Source organism: Antechinus flavipes, chromosome 5 (assembly GCF_016432865.1).
Source record: "Antechinus flavipes isolate AdamAnt ecotype Samford, QLD, Australia chromosome 5, AdamAnt_v2, whole genome shotgun sequence".
NCBI classification, from domain to species: Eukaryota; Metazoa; Chordata; class Mammalia; order Dasyuromorphia; family Dasyuridae; genus Antechinus; species Antechinus flavipes.
In genome coordinates, this window is record NC_067402.1 from 58299910 (window position 1) to 58320776 (window position 20867).

The window sequence follows — 20867 nt, forward strand, 5'->3', positions numbered from 1 at the left end:
AAAGACAAAGATGAAATAATGTCTGACTTCAAGAGGATTCCGTTTGACTATACTTTTACTTCTTAACTTACTGCTTTCTCACAGGACACTGGGGAAGGCCAATTGCCCTGTGACTTATCTCTACCTCATTTTCCTAACTCAATCCAGGAATTGTATATAGTAGGGAGAGTATGGAACAAAAAAGAAAGGAGCTCCAAGCCCCTTTTGGCTTGTTTCTTCTAGGAACTGATTTGTATAATTACAAAATAAAGCATTAGGAAAGAAATTCCCCTACAAGGAAAAAATTTCAGAAAAGCCCATATTTACACAGTGACACATGGTGCAGAGATCTACATTTAGGAGATGACAAAAAAAAAAAAAAACTAAAGGAATTTAGAGTGTCAATTGCTAACTTAATTCAGTTCAATAAACAAAATTTCCACATGCCACCAAACTTCTCAACCAGAAAAGAAGGATTCTGGCAAAAGGAAGATTGGATTAAGGGGAAAGACAGAAAGGCTGCAGGCTGATTACGTCAGGACTACATTTTCAAATTCATTAAACTGGAAACAGTTTTTCTTCTCCTTTTTAAATGTGTGACTTGTTGATCTGTTTTGTTTTTTCCTGAAATTAAATTGATAAATACTTCCATCTCTCTCTTTAAGATTTCAGATCACTCAGCATATTCCCTTTTTAAAAATGAAGCAAGATTTTATATTCTTTCATGATGTGCTTCTCATTTTAGTTTCCCTAATCAGCATCAGCTGGAATAGAGTCTAAGATAACCAACAAGAAGAAAGTTGAGAAGAGTAAACTATGGGATGCAGCAAGCACCAGATAAGGAGTCAAGGAGAGGGGTTGCATTCAAATCTGAACATTATGCTTATTAATTATTAATGTAATATCAGTCTGAATTACTATCATTTTCTTGACAATCACATGGAATACCTAATCTTGAGCAACTCAGCTTCTCTTTGCCTCAGTTTCTTCACTTATAAAAATGAGAAAGTTGGACAAGGTGATCTTTTAAGCTTTTACTCAGTCTCTTCTCATACTCTTTCTCTGTTGAATTAATGTAAAAGTTTGCATATTTTAAAGTGAGTTGCCCACTTAATTAATATCTGCGGAATAGCCCTGGACTATATTCATCTATTTATTTATGTTCATGCTTGTGTGTAAAAGTATTGTGTATAAAATATAATTGATGGTGGGTAAAAGTATTGAAAATTAATACATTAATTATGTGCTATTTTAAAAAGTCATAATATGCTCAAAGGTCGGTCTGCTCAGATTTTTTAGAAAACCAGTAAATCATTCAATAGTTTATAAATTAGTTGTAAGTTTATAATATGTGCAAATTATTTTTAAAGTAGATTGACCTTCTATGTAGCTTTTCTATTCCAAACAAAGATTTTCCCATGCTGTAACATACGTATGTTGATGTTTTAGCAAGGATTGTAGAATATTCATTTATTGTTCAAGTTTAAATGAGCTAAATAGTTCAAATGTTCAAATAAGCTAAAATAGCCTTGAAATTTTAATATATCACATGTTAAACGTCCTATCTAGTCATTTTTAGAAAACTGTGAAGATGCTGAGATACCTGCCTTGAACTTGGGTTAATTAAAAAAGTTTTAATCACACACAGTGTGAATTAATGTTTCTAAATTAAATTCAAGTAACAGAATTTTTTCCCATTAAGGCCCAGCCCTCATTCAGGCTTGTCTGACTGTGACATCAATAGTGGCCACAAGCCAGTGAAACTGTATGTGCTCAAACTGCAATATGAGCTGTGTTCCTGGGAGACTGGAAAAGCCTGAACAAACAGCTGGGCCATTTTAATTGCTTACTATTTTCAGAGTTTTTATAGCAGTCTTCTCTTGGTGCCTAGTTAAGAACTGAAAATAATGTGAACTTTTTATTTTCAAGAAATTTTCCTATTTAAGGGGAAGAGACAAAGAGACAAATGGAATCTTCTCTGTAAGAGAACACTACTGATAAGGGTTAGGCTGGGGCATCTGATGCCTTGAGCCTCCTTTTCCCTCCTTTCTCCCTTTTTAAACCTTTCTTTTCTTTTTCTGATCATTTTCATCTCTTTTGTGCTTTCCTCATTTAGCAGGATGTAAGCTCATAGAGGGTAGGGACTATTATATTTTGTCTAATTCCTCAGTACCTAATACAATGCTTTGCATATAATTAGGCATATGGTAATGAATACTGAATTAAATGCTATTTTTTTTCTTTTTCATTTTTTTGTTTGTTCTTTTTTTGTTTTTTTGTTTGTTTTGTTCCCTACAAAAGAAGGGAATTTTAGTGCCTACTAATTCAAGATAATTCAGAGAATTTTAAGACTTGTATGACTCTGAGGAAGTCATCAGCTACATGATAAGGCAGTTTTACATGATAGAACATTCACATTTCAGGGTAGAAGTCCATTCTTTAAAGATCTTCTACTTAAGAGATGCTGAAAACATTTTGCAAACTGTTTGGGTCTTGTATATCTACATGAATCCCAAAGTCTGTTACTACTGTAATAGGGGTGGGGAAGAATGGACCAATGAGGACTCAGTCCTTAAAACATGTCCACATCCTCCAACATACTGCCAATCCACAGAGAGCCTGCTTCCAGAAATGCATGAAAAGGGGTCTTTTCCTCCTGAATTCAGGGCAGGGACAGGTTTCCTCCATTTATTATTGGCTTACTTTTCATGGTGTCTAAAAGCTTTATGATTGGTTAAGCTAGAACAGAGTGTACACATAAAAAATTGGGAGAGACCGACTTTCTTTCTTCTCCGATGGCTTTCAGGGAGGAAGGATTTTTGTGAATTGCTCCACTCAGCCACCAAGGGTCCATGAATTTTTTTTTTAATTTCTGTTGTATTTATTCTTTCTTGAATGACATCAATTGACTAAATTGTAATCTAGTTATTTTTGAAAAGCTGGGAGAACGTCAGAAGACCTCTAAGTAACTGGACTGATAACTTTCGTAGCCCAATCCAGGGAGAGACTAGCCTTGAGCACTGGTGTGCTTGATCTAGTACAGCAGTGATTAAACTTAGAAGCTAAAACAAGCAAGAATGACTTACCTCTGTGCCATACCCAGAAGTGAATCTGGTATATTGCAGGTAGAAGAAGGGGAGGGATGTTTTATAGCAACAAATCAGGTTGATTCCACTCTCACCAGGGACCAGTATAGAGAGGGGAAAATGTACTCTTGGTTTGGGAAGTTATTATACTTTTTTTGTCCATGTTATATAGGCCCTTCTAGTAAATATCCATTTGAAAAATCTAATTCATGTTAAATGGTTAATCAATATTGGAGAATTAACTGGTTAATTGATATGAGAAGACCACACAAGATGGTGGCTTGTAAATAAAGTAATTAAAACAAACCACAGACTTAGAATCATAAAATGATCTTGGGTCACCCAACCTACTAGTGGAGTGGAGGTTTTGGGAGACTGAACCCAAAAGATGCACAATACCACAATAAGTAACCCAATCAAATGGACATATCAGACTGAACATATTCATTATTTAGTTTCAAAGTCATGCTAACAGGCTCTGATATTTTAATACATTCATGGATTTATGGTGTAATAGAAAGTATGGTAGCCTTGAACATAGGAAAAACTGAGTTCAAGTGCTATCTCTAGTCATACCAGCTGTGTGACCCTGTGTGATTTAACCTCTCATTGCTCCAAGAAATTTTCCAAAATTAAGTTTTATGTACAATTGTTGATTGAAATTAGAGGAGGGAGTTCCCTACACTCCTGAAATCACCTATCATTTTCTTCTTCCCAAACCATCTATGATCTCTTTAAAGTGGATATACTTTCTAGAGATTTGAAACCTATCCATGTCTTCTTAACTAGCTATACTCTGTCCTTTCTCCCCCACTTCCAAATCCTTTATAAGGCCCTATCTAATCCTAGGCTCCTCCTCTTAGGTCTCTTAATGTTGCTTGATTACTAGTAAGGTTCTTGGATTGAAGAAAGTCTATAAAAAGCAAGGAAAACAAGTAACACTTAAAATTGATATTGCATGAGGAAAATGGGACTTCAAACACTATGTATGTACAATAGTTCAGTTGACACTGCCAAATTCAAAACCACATTGCCTTCCAACTTTCCTTAATGGTGAAGTATAATTTTTTGAATTTAATTTCCAAGGGATTTACTTAATGGGGAAAATACAGATGGGTGGAAAAAAGCAAAATCCTTCACACCCTCAACTCTGCAGGGAAGGGAGAGGCTGCTGAAGCACCTTCAAGGAAATCATCTTTAATCCAAGGCTCCAAACAAAAAAAAATGTGAGTTTGCTCAAGCTTTTTCAGCTGACTCCCCATTAAAATCCAAGCATTAAATGTTTTGACTATACATTGCAAAACACATGACTTAATGTTACCATTCCTCTGAAAATATTTGACTGTTTTTCTTCAAATTTGCTTTGACTTTCCATACTTGAAAAAGGAACACAATATTAACTATGTGTGCTGTTTTCAAGGTTTTTAGCACATCATACAAAAAGACATTTTAAAGCCCTTCCCCCTCACTCCATCCTTCAGCCACCCTACTCCCTGAATATATAGAGAGAGGGAAAAATCTCATTACAAAAAAGACCATTATAAAAAAGGTTTCTGTATTACAAGAGTTATTTCTGTGACCTGGCAGATGGCTCACAGAATCAATACTTTGATTTAATTATAGCAAATTGTAGACAACCAATAATATGGTACAAGTGTTCTCTGGTCTCTGCCCATGTAGCGTTTGCTTCTGACTAAAGAATTCAATAAGGTAATATTTGCATTAAGAGAATGTAGAAGACAGACAAGTTATAGCTAAGATTGTTACTTATCTTTCATCCTGCCATCAAGTAATAATTAGCAACTCCTTCCCCCTTACCCACTTCAGAAATCCCAACCATCTAAACATACCTCAGCACTCATAAAAACTCAACCCAACACCCAGATCATATGAACATTGAGAAAGAAGAGTGGCACATGTATGTGTGTTTGTGTATACGTGTATGCCTTTTTTTCACATCTTAAGTTAAAACATTAAAAAAAACCCAACTCTTATTGGATGTTATCTCTATTCTATCTTCAAATCTTGTAGATAATGAATATAATTTCAAATATTTAAAACAAAATTTCATTATTACAAAACAATTTGGATTTCCTGAGGGATTAATTATAAAATTATTTTCTTTAGTCTAATTCTGACTTAAAATATACTGAAATAATTTGTCCCATTTTACTTCCAAATTCTATTTACCTCCAAAGTATATTTCCACACAAATGAAATATTTCATAAATAATATTGACAATAAAAATATTCATTATCTACCTTCAATGTTTCGTGTAGCATGCAAAACTCCTAGCAGCAAAATTGAATATATAATTTTCTCTGAAAGAAGAAGAGTAGAGTTAACACTGGTCAGAAGATATTGGATCTTATTTGAACCAGAATACTGAACAATTTACTAGCATTAATTCTTTTTATCTTCCATAAACAAATTTTCCATCTATATCATTGGTTACCATTTAGTGGTTCAAGGGATTCATGCTAAAAATTTGTTATTGATACTCTAAGGAGAAAATAATTACAGAATATTATGAGTAAGTATATTAAGGAAAGTACATAATACATATTTGGCTGTTGTTATTTAAAGAGATTCATGGAATAAAATGTTGGGAATCATTTAATTTATACAATTATTTATGATATTGATTGTTCTCTGTAATATTACTTAACCTAAAACTGAGGGAAAAAGTGGGGAATTCCTGTATCTTCAAAGTAATATTTTCCTCTATCTTGCTAGAAAAATTGAAAACAAAAAAATTAAGTTCACTCAGAAAATCATACTAAAAGCAAAACTTAAGAGTATGCGCTATCTTCATCTAAAATGTAGTCTAGACCACAATATGTTTCTTTTCTTCTATAATCTTAAATTATCTAGAGGTTTTCAAATAACTATAAATGACCAGTGTTGATTTCATGTCTCACAATAAAGTGTCCTTAGCAGGATAATTCATTTAGTACATGTTGACAAATTGGTTCCATACTGCTTTAGAAGGGAGCACGCCATAGGGATGCTCAATATTATTTTCATTTTATATTTTTTGATGTCTTCTGGTCAAATACTGGCCAAGCCTGATTCTACTCAGCTCATAAGTTTTGGAGACATCACAGCCCAAGGCTAGATAAAACAGAATGAAAATGGCCTGTTTGAACATGTGGAGGAAAAGCAGAAATAAACCTTTGATTAGAATTCAATAGCACCATTTCAAAGGTATGTATAGGCTTATTCAACTCTGAGCTTACTATGGTGAAAAATAGACAAATTTGGAGGGCAGGCTGGGAGAGTGATCAGGTTTCACACCTCTTACATTCGAAGGTTTCGAGGAAGGTGGTGATTGTGGTGAGTCAGAATGGAGGCACTGTGTGTCTGCCAGTGTCTCTGCACTGTGTCCCCACCACCTGTCCATTGCTTCAGGGCACTCTGTCCTGATGGATGCTGCCCAGAATTTGTCATTTTGGGGTGAAAGTCATTAATGCAGGCAGAAGAAAAGCTGCTAAAAGAGTTTGCTGAAGTTCTATTTGGTAAGGTGCCATGAATATGAGAGGAACGTTTCCTCATAATTAGATGGACACCTCATAGAAAAGGAAAAGAAATAAGTTTGTTCTGCACTGGCCTTTTTAAAGAGTGGCTAGACTGCCAGACAAGCCGCAAGCCCTTCCCAGGGCTTCTTGACATCATGGGGTGCAGTTTCCTTTTGGGTATTAACAATCCTTTCTAAGTTTTAAAGTTAAAAATGAGGGATTGAGTATTTTGTCCCCTTTTCCATGCCTTCTCACCTCACCTTAGCCTGACTGAGTTCTGAATCCCCTTAAGGCTGAGCTGGGAGACCACCTTTCCCCACCTCCCCAACTCCTAGACCTCATCATCCACCCATAGTTACTTGGTGTTTGTTTTCTGTTTACCTTTATTTCTGAATATACTTAGCCACTTAGGAAATCAATAAATATTGACAAGCATTTATTAAATGTCTATTATGTCTTAGATCCTGGGGATATAGAGGAAATAGCCTCTGTCCTTGAAGAGTTTACAATCTAGCAAGAAGGAGATAATTTGTATTTACTATGCATTATATTTACTATATACATATATACATATGTTATATATCTTTGATACAGAATACATATGCACATGTATTCCATGAGACAGGGCAGTGTATGTATTAGTATTATGACATTTCAATTATGCTATAATATGAATGATGTAATGTGTTATACAACATATGTACATGTATGTGTGTTTTGTATATACACATGGAGCTATACATAATATACCTGGTTATATTATGCATATGCATACTCCACAAGAGCTATGTACATATATATACAATTATATGCTAATATATCACATATAGGATATCTCTCATAAAACACATGTATGTTTATATGCTACATATATAACACACATGTATGGGTTCATACTATTACGAGAGAAATATTTACTGTTTGAGTTCATAAAGTAGGTAAATACTGCCAAATATACATTTGCCACAACACAGAAATGATAGAGGTGAAAACCTATGTTTTAATATTGTGCTACAGCATAATAGAGAAAACTTGAACCATGCTGAAGATTCTGATAAGGCTTCTTATTGGCAAAATTATGTCAGTGACAGAAAAATAAATTTTTTATATCTTGCAATTTTGTACATTCTTCTTATGTCATAAAAGTTGAAGAGAAGATAGAGCCATAATCCCAGATTTCCTTCAATGGCATAAAAATTGAACAGTTATATCCTCTTGTAGCAAATTCTATAGGTTAAGTAAACTAAGTCAATTTATACATTAAACTTAATTTAGACTATTCACTAGCAAACTGACTGAGAAAGAGAATTTACAGATCACCAAGAAATTAGAGCCAGTTGAGAGTCTTTCTCTGACTTCTTATCTAAGGATTTAAGTATATTTTTACATTTCATGGGACAGCTTTTATTCAGGAGAGGTTAATATTGAAATAGACATTTAGTTAGCCAAAACATGCAGGAAGGATGGCCTAAAATACTAAATACTTTTTAAAAATTCCCATTATAACACATAACACATGTGTAAGTATTTCTACATATACATATACATAATACATATATATATATATATTCACATTTTGGGGAGCAATGTAAGCCTGTCATTTTAGTGCTTTAGTTAGTCAGAAAACTAGTTCCAACAAGCCCTGCTTTTGACCTCATCAGGATTACTAGCTTAAGGACAAAGTTCATGTTTCAAAAGCATATATATGTATATACTCCATGAGGTCAGGAAAAGTTTTGTTTTTGCCTGTGAGGTTCCAGCACAATCCCTTGTGTTTGGTGAATATTGAATTGAATGCATCTCTGTGAAGGTTGATGGGCTGCTAATGTGATGAACTGAATTTTATCCTTTATTTTTTGAGCTAACCAAATCTTTTTTTGAGCTAACCAATTTCTCTTTCTTTCTTTCTTTCTTTCTTTCTTTCTTTCTTTCTTTCTTTCTTTCTTTCTTTCTTTCTTTCTTTCTTTCTTTCTTTCTCTCTCTCTCTCTCTCTCTCTCTCTCTCTCTCTCTCTCTCTCTCTCTCTCTTTATTCTTTCTTTCTTTTTTAAAATCGTGTGTCACTTCTTCTGCATCCTTATAATCTGGCTTCATTTTCCTATTTACATATCAGGGATTGAAAATCCTTTCTCAGGAAGAGCCATGTGTCCTCAAAGATTAGGTCAGTGTGCCCCACGGGGCCTAAAGCAAAGCCAGCAGGTCCTCTCTCTGCCGTTGGAGGAGCTGGGAGTGACCTCTGGGGTCCTCCTCCATCACACTATAACTCCTCTTGTCCTGGGTAACCGCCGGCCTAGGAAGGACACTTTGACACATCTTCCAGGGTTTTCTTCTATTTCAGGCTCAATGTGTTACTTCAATATGCTCATACCCCAACCAAGGCAGTCTCTGCCAAAATGCTAACCGTGTCTGGCCTGGCTCTCAGCAGACTTGGTTGCCATAGCCTGGAATGAGAGGGAGGAGGTGGGGCCTGGGATTCAGTTCAGGAACAGGGATTTCTGATGATACCAAGCAGCTGAAAGACAGAACCGAGGGGAGGGAGTTCACAGGGGAAGTCAGACAGAGTATTGCATTCAGGGTAATTCTAGAAAAATATAATCACAAAAAGATGAAGGGAGAAAAGAAGGGAGGAGTGCTTGATTTAGGAGTGAAATCAGTTTGCTCTCTTGGTGCTTTAGTCAGTCAGAAAACCCAGCCCAGCTTTTGGAAGGCAGAACGGTTAGCAGCCACTTAAGGACAAAGCTTTTGCTTCAAAAGCAGAAAACAGAATGGACAATTATGCTGACATATAAGTACTAAGGAGTCATAATCCACTATGGATGTTGTCATGAACTTCTGGACCTAAGAGAAATCAACCCAAAGAAAATGAGACAACTGAGTCAATAGAAATGGGATAAAAATTTCTTCTCTTTTTAAAATTCCTTTTTCTAAATTTGGCTTTCCAGGAACTAGGTAAGGGAAGCCCCTGGGCCCCTTTTCCTGGTAGTTCCAAGTTTGTGTTGTCAGTAGGATTTCATGGGCTTCTGAGAGGAAGCAGTGAACCGTGGTGTAAGCAAGGGAAAAAGTGGTTCAATGTGATGGGCAGAGGACCTGGTAGGAGGGTGGGGACATTGGGGAGATTTTGCAAGGCATCTACAGATCCATTCCCAGAACCCAATGTAAGGCTGACGTTTTAATAACTTCAATCAAACTTCTTATCCCTATAGATGAAATACGCTATCAGCCATCTCCTTAAAAAGCTCAGGATAAGGCATGGCAATGTGCGCCGAGAGAAGGAACATTGGCCTTGAAGGCATTCTAGGGGAAGTCACTTAAACTTCTAGGTATTGGTTTCCTATAAAATATACAATAAAATGAGGAGATTGGACTAAGTGACTTCTGGTCTCTTCCATATCAAAATAGATAATTTCAAGTAGAATAATACATACAGAATATTTTCTGTAGATTGACTATTTAACAGTTTATACATATGTATATGTAAAATATAGCATAAAGATAATTGGACTTGGTATCAGGAGACATGGTCCAAATCCTGGCTCTGATATCTGTTGTATGATCTGAGGCAATTTCCAGAGCCCCTTTTAGGTTCATTTTGCTTGTTTAAAATGTGTGACTTGTGTTATTTACACTACCTACTTTATTGGATTGTTGTGAATTAGTTTACTTTGTAAAACCTTATTGTGAGATGTCATATCCCCTTACAAAATTGTGAGCTCCATACATTTCATTTCTGAATTTCCCCAAGCATCTAATTGAATGTATTCTATTCAGTTGTACATAAATGCTTGTTGAACTCACCATGATTGTGGAAATCCTGAAGGAATAGGACAGGATGAGGGCAGAGCCATGGTTAAGGTTATACAACTTAGCAACTTGAACCTTGACTTAGGGCAAGAATTTAGAGAGTGTTGCTAGTAGTATTGAAGAGGATGCTATATCTAAATAAGTGGGCATGCTTACCTAGCTAAGTTCCTTTCCTGGCCCTGGAGATGGTCCTTGGGCTGGCTTCTCATTCCATATGACTACATCCCAGATGAAATCACCCACCTCTTCTCTTGATACAGATTCAAGAACCCTGGCCCTGGGATAAGAACCTAGGAAGAAAAGATAAGATTTGGAAGTTTCTAACTCTAAGTGGTGAGGATCTTGCATTTAGGGTGCTCTGCATTGGGGGTACAAGTGGCCAGTGCCACTTCAAAAAAAGAATTGTATTTTATTTTTCCAAACAATGCAAAGATAATTTTCATCACTTACCTTTGCAAAATCTTGTGTTCCAAATTCTTTTTCTTCATGCTCCTTCTCCCCCTCCACCCTAGACAGCAAGCAAACCAATATAAGTAAAACACTTGTACTTCTTCTAAATATATTTCCATATTCATCATACTGCACAAGAAAAATCAGATCAAAAGGGAAAAAGATGAAAAAACAAGCAAAAAAACAACAAAAGGTGAAAATATTAATGCTTTGATATACATTCAGTCTCCATGGTTCTCTCTCTGGATCCAGATGACTTTCTCCATCACAGGTCTATTGTAATTGTTTTGAATCAGCTCATTGTTGAAATGAGCCAAGTTCATCACAATTGATTATCATATAATCTTGTTATTACTGTGTACAATGTTCTCTTGGTTCTGTTCACTTCCCTTAGGACTGTTCACATAAGTCTTTCCAGGCTTTTCTGAAATCAGCCTGTTTATCGTTTCTTATAGAACAATAATATTCCATAATATTCATATATCATAACTTATTTAGCCATTCTCCACCTGATGGGCATCCATTCAGTTTCCAGTTCCTTGGCACTACAAAAAACATTTTTGTACATGTGGCTCTTTTCCCCTTTTTTATGATCTTTTTGGGATACAGACCCATTAGAGACACTACTGGAACAAACAATATGCACGATTTGATAACCCTTTGGACATAGTTCCAAACTGCTCTCCAGAATGGTTGAATCGTAATGCATTAGTGTCCTGGTTTTCTCACATCCCTTCCAACATTTGTCATTATCTTTTCCAGTCATTTTAGCTAATCTAAGAGATATGAAGTCAGCCAAGAGTTCTTACTGTACTCATTGTCTGTGTTATTGCCTAGGTTGCTTATTTTAGTCTTCTTTCTTACTGCAAGGACTTACATTTTTTAACACAATTCTAATTTCCATAATTTTCTTCTTTTCATTTCCTCATGCATATGGCACCATGTTCTGCATGCTTTTATGTATCTTTCTTTCCATATATGTCTTAACTCCTAAACTTTATCATATCTTACTACATAATAATAGTCCATTATATTCATATATATCAGTTTGCTTTTCAATCATGCCCCAATTAACAGATTCTCACTTTGTTTCTAAATTTTTGCTACTGAAAAGATGGCTGTAATGATTATTTGGGGATATGCTGGATATTTATCTCCGGAAATCTTTGGTTTTTCCTGGAGATATATAGCCAGTAATGGAATTCTTCCACCAAAGACCATTTATTCCCATTTCTTGCATAATTCCAAATTTAAATCTAGAATGATTTAACACTTCATCTTTTCACCAAGGTGTACCAGTGCACCCACTTTTCCATAGCTTTTCCAACACAAATTGTTTCTATACTTTAAAAATTTTTTGCCACTTTGCAAGAGATGAAGTACTACATCAGAATTGTTTAATTTGCATTTCTCTTACTATTAGTGATTTAGAATATGATGTCATGTGGGTATTTATGACTTTGAATTCTTTTTTTTTTTTTTTTTTGCTGAGGCAATTGGGATTAAGTTACTTGCCCAGGGTTACACAGCCAGGAAGTGTTAAGTGTCTGAGGTAAGATTTGAACTCAGGTCCTCCTGACTTCAGGGCTGGTGCTCTATCCACTATACTAACTGCCCCTTCAACCTGCTTTTTAAGGAGTTAGGGGAAAATAGAAATTTATGCTGTTCAACCAAGTTATTTTCCTACTAATATCTATTTATTTGGAATGAATAAGGAATTAGACTCATTTATCTTGGAAAGACATGAACAGAAGAGTCGGCTGTGCTGTAATCAAATTTGCTTCTCTTGAGCAGGTTGTACTGCAAAGCGCATGAGTAATAATTGTGCTATGGGACAGAAAGGGCAGAACCAATCACTTGGGTTAGACCTTTATTTTATGAGTCATAGATTTCTTTGCAGTCTGTGTAAAGCCTATGGACTCTTAAGATGTCTTTAAAAGTATAAAATAAAATATACAAAATAAACAAATCGTACTGAAAATTTGCAAAATGCTAAAAAAAAAGAATTAAGTTCATGGATCTCACTCTGGTGTCAGAAGTATCCCATCCAGTGCTCAGAATCTATGAACTTCAACGGATAACTTCTGTGTAGGCTAGATTTTCAAGGCTCAGAGGAGGAGGGAGGGATAGAGTCTGTGACAGAGGGATACAGGATATAACTTCCGGTGATGTCTTTAGAATGCGTGAAATGGATTCTCTGTAAGCCCCAGCCCTGACAGCTAGAGTCTTCATGTTTTTCCACCCTCTGGCTAATCGAGATAATTCTGTGTAAAGTTCCAGCCCCTTGGTTCACAGTGAAGCTCTGTTCTTCTTGAATGCCTGCCTGAGATTTGGAAGTTTTCAGCCTGCCCCATTTGGCTGCTGTCCTCTGCACAACACTCTAGAGATGACAGGTATATTCAATATCATCAACACTGATTCAATGATCTACTGAAAAATGTTGAAAAGTAAGAGATTAGGCTGACTTGCCTTTTAATGGGCATAGAATCTAGCTTGAATTATTCCTCTGGGGCTGATTAAGGTGCAGTCTGGCAAGGGCACTGATTCTAAGGCCAGGCTCTCAAGGGCTCTACTTCCCCAGTGATCCTTTAAGAATAGACTGTTTTATGATCCAATAATGAAAAATTAGAAGGCAAACAGAAATAATTTAAAATGTCTTGGAGGATCATAGAATTAGAGCTAGAAGGGACCTTAGAGAACATCATGTTCCCTCTCATGCCCCCAGTTTCATAGATGAAGAAGCTGAAGGACAAGAAGATTGAGGCACTTGCCTGAGTCACACACACTTGCCTAGTGTCTGAGGGTGGATGGATTCTAAGTTAATATCTTAATTGTAAATTCAGTATATTCAGAATTATATTGCCTTTAAAAATACATTCCCAGGGCTGTATCCCACAATTTCTAGTCTCCCTTTCTCCAGATCTCTCCATCTTGATGTCTCCCTTCCGAGAAGAGCTCCCATTTACACTGTATATATCTTCCATGTATGTAACTGTTTGCATACTCTCTCCCCAGGAGGATCCGGACTGTGTTTTTGCCTTTCTTTGTTTCCCTGGTGTTTAGCTCAATTCTCAGCATGCAGTAAGTACTTAATAAATGTTGGTTGACTGATTAATAGTGGCACGGAATATCATAAAATCACACACAGGGTGTATGATGTGATTTTATCTACTTTTACTTAAATGTCTCTGCTCTTGAGATACTTCAAGATGCCTGGATATGTCTATGAAGAGACCAACTAATTCATATAAATATTTTTAGAATTACAAAACACTTTCCATACATTATCTGGACTGTTGTTCAAATGTACTAGGTAACTTTTAATTTTTTTTTTAAGATTTGTGATTTCATTGTTACAGAGAAATGCTAGTGAGAAAATTCCCTCTATTGTAGATAAGCACTTGCCCTGTCCCAGGCATTGAGAAGTTAAGAAACTTGTCCAGTCACACAACCAAAATGTCAGAGATAGGATTTGAATGCACGTTTTTCTAACTTAGTGCCTGTTTCTGTGACATGCTGTGACTTACAAAGGCATTATAAATATTATTATCTTCACTTTATAGATGAGAAATTGAGACCTGAAAAGGTTAAGCAATTCCCTAATGATCATACAGTGCCATACTCAGTATTTAAACTCAGTCTTCTCCTGACTCCGAATCACATATTTTCCCCCACTGCATCATATTATTAACATGTATATGTGTGTTAAACCTCCAATTAGAATGTAAATTCCCTGAGCAATTTCATTTTCTCCAATATGGTACATAGTAAGTACTGACTGTATGCTGATGAATTGAATTGTATCACCATGAGTATTGATGGCATCCCATTAATGTCTTCTCACTCAGAGTGATTCTTTGCATCTCCCATAGCTATAAATGTGCTATAATATCTTGTCCTGTCCTCCTGACCACTCTCTCTACCTTTTAGTTAGGATAGTAAGGCTAGAAGTGGCCAGTATAAAGGGGCAATAGCAGCAAAGGGAAGCTGAAAGTCGTGTACAAACAGTCCCAAAGATTAAGGAAGAGCAACTTCCAAACTATATAATATGTTAACCAAAATCTACACCTTGGTAATGTGTGCTGGATCATCAGGAGCCATCTAGACGCTTGGTTCGGGCCCTTTTGGCCTTGTGAAATGGATGTAAATCCTCAGACAAATTCCAGATCTCCACAGTAAAGAGCAAGATATTACTGAATGGGGCCGGTCATTTTGAGATGATGCAGGAATGTTAACTTTAAATTTTTATTTTTTTTCCCTGAGGCAATTGGGGTTAAGTGACTTGCCCAGGGTCACACAGCTAGGAAGTGTTAAGTGTCTGAGTTCACATTTGAACTCAGGTCCTCCTGACTTCAGGGCTGGTGCTCTATCCACTGTATCATCTAGCTGCCCCAATTTTAATTTTTTTTGACAACTCTGAAATGATTTCTGTAAGTTAGTGAATTGACATCAAGGTGACAGAAATAAGAGTTATTCAGCTTCCCCTAAAACCACCATAAAACTGAGAACCCAAACCCTGCCCACCTAAACACCCTGAGATTCCATGCTGCTTGGTGCTCCCAACTCCAACCCATGGTTATATGAAGAATACCTCTGGCCCTCTCTCTTCCCCTCCTCTTCCTCACACTGCCTGCTTTTCTCCGCCACCATGGGATGTCTTCTGTCCCCATGCTGTCTACCTCTTTTCCCCTTTTACCACTTGTCTCTGTACTTTCTGTGCTGTTTACCCCCACACCCTCTGGGGTTATTAAAGTGTGATTATGGCCCATTGCATGCTGCCATTGTGATCTTTCTTAGTGAGTACCCAAAGAACCAGGAGTGTCTGCCCCTATTTCATAATGTCTTAAATTATTTCCCAATTCAAAAATTCAACTGATGTGGGATTAGAACAAATCACAAAAGGACCTCTATAGTTCCATCTGTGTGTACCATTAATCAAAGAGGAAAATAATGCATCCTGGCTTGGTTCTTTCCTCCCCCTCTCCTACCTCGCTCAGTGGGGATATAGCACTGGCAGCCAGCTATGACTGTTGAACTTATAGAGTAGAAGCATACAGTGCCAAAGAGATTTTTTAGCAACCCAGTATTCATTGAATGTAATTGGTGCACTCCTGCAAGTGTGGGAATTAAAAAAAAGAAAACTTTGGCAGAAGCCCGGGCCTCCTTTGGCTACTTCACTGTAAAATGGCAGACATAAAACCTTAAATGCCTTAGGCCATTCAGGGTCAGTTTATGTCTGGATAGAACTGATTTCCTGGGTTGTGATTATTATGTGTAAAGCTTTATTTCCCAGAGCCAGACCAAAATTGGAAGCCGGTGGTGGTGGTGAGGTGGAAGCAAGTTTCCTTGTATTCTTTCTCTGTGAGTGAATGGTGTTATAGAAAGTACTGAAATTAGTATCAGGGAGACCAGAATCCATATCCTGTTTCTGATAACTGGCTAGAGGAACCTTCAAAGTTCCCTGGCTTCTATGAACTTCAAGCAATTCTTACACGTTCAGTCATAGTGGGGTAATGGGATTCCCCATTTGGAGTTTTTCCTACTCTGAGAAAAATCTCAGAACTTTTGTGTACTTTACTGTTCAAGGAGAGGTTTTTATGTCATTGATACGGCTCTACTTAGTTTGTTTAATGGACTTGATTAACATTTTGTGGATACCAGTCTACCTCTTTTACCTCAGACTCCTAATGTGAGCAGGCTACCTCCATTTTTGGCCCAATATATTTTTCATGCCATTTCTGATATATGAATCAGATATTATTGGTAATATTTCTGAACAATTATGTCTATCATAGACTTTTGAATAATTTTGCCATATGTGTGAGGGATACCTTGTTAGCAGAGAGTCTTTTATTTTATAATAAAAGCAGCTACTTCATAGGGTTGTTGTAAGGATCTAGTGAGATAACATGTAAAGTATTACAGTCCTTAAAGCACTTTATACTTACACATCTATTCATACATACTTATATGTGCACAATGTGTATATATGTACACATGCATTTATTCACCCATGTATATGCATGTATGCTGAGACATATGCATAGCTAGGTGGTATGGTGAATAGAGTGCTAAGCCTGGGTCAGAAAGACTCATCATCCTGATTTCAAATCCAACTTCAGACATTAATTGTGTGATCCTGGGCAAGTTCCTTAAGTGTATGCCTCAGTTTCCTCATTGTAAAATGAGCTGAAGACAGAAATAGCAAATGCTCCAGTATGCTTGCCAAAAAAATAGGGCCACAAAGAATTAAACACAACTGAAATAACTTATCAACAATAACAAAAAACGGTTCTCAGCTAACAAGGTATCTCCCATAATATAGTGTGTGTGTGTGTGTGTGTGTGTGTGTGTGTGTGTGTGTGTGTAATAAACTTAGAGGAAACAAAGGGTTTTAACTGTCATTCAGTCTTACCTTCTCACTTAACCAATGAAAAGAAATTAAGTAATTTTTCTAAGGTTACACAGATACTAAGTGGCAGAACTAGAAACATGGAGCATAAGGAGCTGAATCCTTTCATGTAAAATTCTGTACTCTTTACATTGTATCACAGAGCCTTTTTATATAATAAACATAAATAAGAATAAGAATAAACAAATGCCTTGTTTAAATAATTCATATTGGAATTCTCAGGATTTCTCTGTGTCTTCTGTTCTTTATCTTGTCTTCCAATTTGATGTTGATTTTTTTGCTCTAGCCAGTCAGTGTTCTGACTGCATACTTATAGCTCCTTCTGAAATAACTCCCAGGTGGGTAATCAGTCTCTTCTTGTCAGTTTAGAGAGAGTCAATTTTGTTTTCAGAGATATCATTTGGTGCTTTCCACATACGGTCCCATCTGCTTCTCACCTTGAAATAAGTATTTTGATGCACAGGTGTGTGCATCCTAGCTTGCCAACCCCCACTTTATGCCATGTTGTACATGATAGGTACTTGAGTGATGATTGTATTGATCAGAGTTCTTAAGTGTTTTAAAGTTTTTTCAAGAAAGAAAATGCCTGGCTTCATAGCAGCTAGTTCAAGAGGCTCACTGAGTTTTGCAGACAAATTTTTTAAAGATGAATCAATGAATTAACAGTCTTTGTAGCCAAATTAAAGTTGTCCAAGAAGTTCTCCCAAGCCTTCCAAACTGAAAAGTGAAAGTGGGACTTCTACAACTATTTGACCAGCTGTTTAATGGGTTCCAATATGAGAGAAATCCTCTTGTTGAAACTCCAGGGAAGGGGAATGTTATCCATGCATTGGGCACATCAGGCAGAAGAGGAGCTAAGTAGGAAAATATCCCAATGCCTTTTTCAGATATGAAACTAAGGGCTCGCATTCTAATGGCATGGCTTTGATAGACCAATATAAAAATGTTTTTTTTTTTGATGATATATTAGACTGAATTAGTTCAAGTCAAAATGATGCTTGAGGACTCTTCCAGCCCTCATACAGTAGAATCTCTGTATCAAAGGCCAACTTTACTCCTACAGTGGTTTGTTTGGGGGCAAGAGGAGGATATGTCACTCATTTCATGTAGCCATTTGGAAAAGGTTTGACCCAAGGGAACCCATGCACATAGGCAAAGCCCAATAACAAATAATACCTGCAGTATAGGCAAAAATATATATCTATATATAGATATAGATAGATAGATATCTCTTTATATACATATATACACTTTATACTTTGGGCAGACAAGCCACCACTAGGTAAACTAAATTATTCAATGCCATCAAGGTAGAAAGGAAAGAGATCTACAATGTATTTTACTTACACTCTTACCTGATATTCTATAATCTTGTGAAGGAGTTTTAAAACAACATAGAATTAAATCTGAAAGAGACTTCAAAAATCACCTAATTCAACTCCATTTTATACATGAGAAAACCCAGAGAAAGGAAATGATTTATCCAACATCATATAAAGAATAAATGGCATAGAAACTGGAAACCGAGTAGATGCCCATCAATTGGAGAATGACTGAATAAATTGAGGTATATGAATGTTATGGAATATTATTGTTCTGTAAGAATGACCAGCAGAATGATTTCAGAGAGGCCTGAAGAGACTTACATGAACCGATGCTGAGGGAAATGAGGAGGACCAGGAGATCATTATGTCCTTCAACAATAATACTATATGATGACCTATTCTAATGGACGTGGCCCTCTTCAACAATGAGATGAACCAAATCATTTCCATTTGTTCAATAATGAATAGAACCAGCTACACCCAGCCAAAGAACTCTGGGAAATGAGTGTGAACCACTACATAGAATTCCCAATCCCTCTATTTTTGTCTGTCTGCATTTTTGTTTCCTTCACAGGTTAAGTGTATATTATTTCAAAGTCTGATTCTTCTTGTGCAGCAAAATAACTGTATGGATATGTATACATATAGTGTATTTAATATATACTTTAACATATTTAACATGTATTGGTCTACCTGCCATCGGGGGGAAGGAGTGGGAGGAAGGATGGGAAAAATGGGAACAGAAGATTTTGAAATTGTCAATTCTGAAAAATTACCCATGCATATATCTTGTAAATAAAGAGCTATAATAAAAAAAAATTTTAAAAAAAAGAATAAATGGCATGATTGGTATTCAAATCTAGGTCAGGCCACTCAAAATATTGGCCTCCTAGCAATCTAAGGTTGAAATTACAGAGTAACCTTGACAGGGTGACTTTCCTCTTTCTAGTGACATTTAAAATTTTTTTTAAATTTATTTTATTCTGAATTAAATAAAACAAAATAAAAAGAAATAAAACAAGCATCTCTATAATATATGCATATATTTGTATATATATACATATACATGCATATTTTATTTATTCTATTATATTTTTATTATTTTAAAATTTTATTTATTATATAATAATATTATATTAATTTTTATTATATTATTATTATATAATATAACATAATATAATAATATAATATATAATAAAATATGTATTTATTATATATATTAAATATATAATAAATAATATTTATTATATTTTATTTATGCTTCTATTTATCAGTTCTTTCTCTGGATGCAGATTACATGTTTCTTTATATGTCCCTTATAGTTAACTTGGGTATTTATAATAGACAAAATAACTTAATCACTCAAAGTCATTCTTAAAACAATCTGTTATCTTTGTATACAATGTTCTCTTGGTTCTGCTCATTTTGCTTTTCATTATTTCATGCAAGTCTATCCATGTTTTTCCAAGGTCATTGAATTCATGATTTCTTATAGAGGTATTCTGAATCTAGTGGCTACTATTATACTATCAAACAATAGAATGAAATACCAGGTGAGTCTCATTTGGTACTTGTCCAAGCAGTTAGCACTCATTTTTATTTCCTATTGTAGTTCTTTTGTGTCTCATCTCCCAGAGGCAACTGGTAGTATACTGGATAGAGTTCGGGTCCTGGAATCAAAAAGATCTAAATTCAAATGTGACTTCAGAAATTTACTGATATTCTATAATCTTGTGAAGGAGTTTTAAAACAACATAGAATTAAATCTGAAAGAGACTTCAAAAATCACCTAATTCAACTCCATTTTATACATGAGAAAACCCAGAGAAAGGAAATGATTTATCCAACATCATATAAAGAATAAATGGCATAGAAAGTTGAAACTGAGTAGATGCTCATCAATTGGAGAATGGCTGAATAAACTGAGGTATATGAATGTTATGGAATATTATTGTTCTGTAAGAATGACCAGCAGAATGATTTCAGAGAGGCCTGGAGAGACCTGGGCAAATCATTTAAATTCTGTTTGCTTTGGTATTCCTTGGAGATAATTATAGCATCTACCTAACTGAGTTGTTATGAGCTTCAAATAAGATATTTATAATAATAATAAAAAAGGATTTAGGATAGTGCTTGGTTTGGAGGAGGCTTATATAAAATGTTTATTATCTTTCCACCTCCATGTCTTTGTACTGGCTGTCCTTCATCCTGCAAATGCTTTCCTCTTCCACTCTAACCTTTTAGTTTCCCTGACTTCCCTCAGAACTCAGCTCAAATTCCACACCTATAGGAGGCTG